The sequence below is a fragment of the Brassica oleracea genome, chromosome C2 (genome assembly GCF_000695525.1).
Source record: "Brassica oleracea var. oleracea cultivar TO1000 chromosome C2, BOL, whole genome shotgun sequence".
Taxonomy (NCBI): domain Eukaryota; kingdom Viridiplantae; phylum Streptophyta; class Magnoliopsida; order Brassicales; family Brassicaceae; genus Brassica; species Brassica oleracea.
In genome coordinates, this window is record NC_027749.1 from 52484734 (window position 1) to 52488348 (window position 3615).

Below are 3615 nucleotides of genomic sequence, written 5' to 3' on the forward strand. Positions count from 1 at the left end.
TTGACCATTTTCATTTGGCTGAGAATAGACTACATCAGATCCTGAAAAACGCATCACAACACAAGCCATAGTCACTAGACAAAATAACTATAGATCGTTCTTGAAAATAGGTTAATTAGATGGTTAAGTTTTGAGTTATCTGTTAGAGGAGACTGAAAAGATTACCAACATAATAAAAAAATCTTTGCCAGCAGAAGAATGGGAAACTAAGATTGAGGCTTATAGAATTTTGAGTCCCTCATCATGTTTCTCTGTTGTAGAATCAGCATCCGGTACAGTTGGCGGGTCAACTTGAGTTAATATCAAGGGGCAAACACCAATTGATATAACAAAGAAAAAAACATTTATTGGAACGTTAGACACCACACCACTACATCAAAACTTTCATCGAAAATCTACTAAAGCAAGAAAACAATCAAGTAAGAAAATACAAAGCAATCAAAGTAAATAGTTGGAAAAAAAATTAAAGAGTGAGTTTTGACCAAAAAAAAATTAAAGACTAGGCAAAAAAGAATACAATCCATAGCGTTTTTTTCAGTGGACATTACCAATCTTCAAGATAAAAATTGTTGTTCTTTCTCTCTTGCCTCCATGATGCTTATTCTTCTACCATCTCTTCACGCTTATTCCTCCCTACGAGCTTCTCGAGAAACAAATGGAGTCGAGCCTGCGCGTTGGGGCAGAGATTGAGGAGCGTGAATACACGCGCCACCGCGAGCTCGAGGAAGAGGAGGGAGAAGGTGGGGGTTTCTTATTCAGAAAAATCCATTAAACCTTTTGAAAATCAGTAATATGACACAACAATTACAAAGTATCAAGCTGGGTATAAGGAAGAGAGAGTACGGATTTGCAGAGATAGAGGGTTTTGAAAATTAAAACAAGTTTAGTAGAGGAAAGAGGTGAGTGTAATACAAAAAATAATTAATATCTTTGACATGGGAATAGGAAAAATGATTTCGTTCGAGATATGTTGTGAAATTAAATTTTTACTAAAACTATAAAAAATTACAAAAGATTATTAGTATTTTGGTAGCATAATAACGTTAGGGGTAGAAGAGTCCAAAACATTTATCAAACAGTGTCACACAGTATTTTAGGGTATATAACTAAATACACTAAAAAACTTTGGTAAGGAGTGCAAATACTCTTTAAGCTTTGTGGCTGATTCACTTTTAATGACCACGATTTTCAAATCAACACACTGAACTATTTTGGATTGGGTCGGTAGCAAAAATCTGATAGGCCGAATAGCTGGACCAGCTTACTTGGGTTTTTTATTAACTTTTCTTTGCGGCTCAAATTGGTAAGATAGGATTTGTCACTGAAATATAAACCGTCGCATCGTGTGGTATGGCATCTCTGACAAACACCTTAGTCGACTCCTTTCTTCGCCCGCCACATGTCATCAGAGCTCCACGTGACGAAAGCTTGGCAAGACACCGTCGTACTAGGGGAAACAGAGATGCTTAATTAAAGCTTTAGTCCTGACGTGATAAAATTCGATAACTCCACCTTTTATAACCTTTCTTTATTCAAAATGCACCACGTAGTACATAATGTACATTAACTCGTATCAGTCCCCTAGTATTAACTAGTATTAAGTAGAGAGTTCTTTAAACTTATAATCTTCTTGTAAGAAGTAGAAACTACTTCCTCTCTATAAATTCAAAGGCTTAAAAAAAAACCTCAGAAAGGTGAGAAATGATCTACGTGTTTAAGACTATCCGACCACTATCTTCAACAACTGTCTCTTTCTTGTCCCCTCGGCGTAGAACGGGCAACAAAGTTACCGGGCTTAGTTTTTTTTGCGACCGCTTCTGACCAGCAAAAGATGGATAAGAAGCCTGAAAATCCAAACGAGGAAACCGGTATTTGTCTTGTCCACTTTGTATGTGTAATAGCGTTTGGAAGTTATTCTAATGTTAACCAGCGGGGTTAGCCTAGTGGTACTTGAGGGAGCTTCGGCCCCAATACGGTCCCGGGTTCAATTCCCGTTGGCCACCGAAGCTTTCACATGGGTTCTTCGGCCCGGGCCCGAGGAGAATACGTGGTCTGAGGTAACTCCTCTAAGCCTACTCCGTGGCTAGTCTGGACCACGTGGGGCCAGGACACTCCTCCTAAATCTCAAAAAAAAAAGTTATTCTAATGTTTTTGCTCCATTATCTTTGGATGAAAATGGAGCAGGGACGTGATGTCGCATTCGTTTGGAGAAGGGTACGCAACGAGGTCTGATGAAGAAGGGTTTGGAGGAACCTATGGAGGAAATCAAACTTTCCAAAAGGACAACAATGATAAGGTCCATGAGAACCACCCTGGTAATTTCACAACACTTTATTATATGTACAATACAAGTAAATATCTCTTAATCGACGGTGATTGTTTACGATTATGTATGTATTTTCATTTTGGGAAGATTACGACAAAACTCAAGGTAGCGAAGCCAAGGAGAAGCAGAAAGCTAGGAACCAGACGTAAACGATTTTCGTTTTACTTTTCTATTTAATTTTATAATAAATGAAATCAAACTTGTACTATGTAGATTCTTGCTCAAGCTTTCTATTGTGTTTTTGGACCCGGTAATTTTGGTTTTTATTTTTATTTTTGTTACCATCATCACTGGGTGTATTTGAATATTAGAAATAAAACGAATGATTTTTTATGGAATAGGAAAATTTGGAATGATATTAAAAATGGAATAAAAACTGAAATTATAAATGGAATAGAGATTCCATACATTCTATTCATTCACGAGAGTTTAGAATATGAATAAAAGGAATGATTTTTACCAAAGATTTATTTTTTTGTTTCATTCCAAAAATAGAATAAGTGGAATTGTGTTTGGAAACTATTCATGATAACTGGTAACTAGTTTATGGAATCCCGATTCATTCCAAATGATTTTATTCCAAAAAATGACATTCCAGTTGCAGCCACTGAGATATATCAGTAAAACTAGGACACTTGTTTATCCAAGGCATATGTAATTAACTCACTCTTACTGATTCTTCTCAACTGAGGGCATTTCCAATCTTACTCCATTTTATACTCCAAATATTATTTTGGAGTAAAATCTTCTCCAATCTCATTCCATTTTCTGTTGAATTTTTTTTTATTTGTGAATTGGTCCTTTAAATCTTTAATGTTTTTATTTTTTTATTTAAATAATATTTTAAAATGATACAATAACATAAATAAACAAGATATTCCATTATTTAATAACTTTACATAAAGATATATATTGTAATTAAAAATAATAATAATATAAAATACAGATAACATAAAATGATCTACAGTTGTGTTTCGCTATTGTGAAAGGACATGTTCGATTTTGGGAAAAATGTGTTACATGACATCATGACTACATGTATAATTTTACATAACATAATAATTGAAAATGAGCGTGAATTCGATGCACCAACTGAACTTGGAAGAGAAGGTACACCTCCATATATCAAAATTGCAGAAGATGAAAATGTACGATTTCAAAGTTTTCTTGTTCGATTTAGGAATATCAAAAATAAAGAAGTTTATGTTTCATTACGAAATGTATTAGTTGATCATTTGTGAGAAAAATATTCTTTAAACCAACTTATATGTTGTCTTTTATTTTATTTT

At 34.5% G+C, this 3615-nt stretch overlaps 1 pseudogene; it reads left to right on the forward strand.

Annotated features, from left to right (window-relative positions):
- The first annotated feature begins 1701 nt into the window (after positions 1-1701).
- Positions 1702-2475, forward strand: LOC106324590 (annotated as a pseudogene).
- The last annotated feature ends 1140 nt before the right edge of the window (positions 2476-3615 follow it).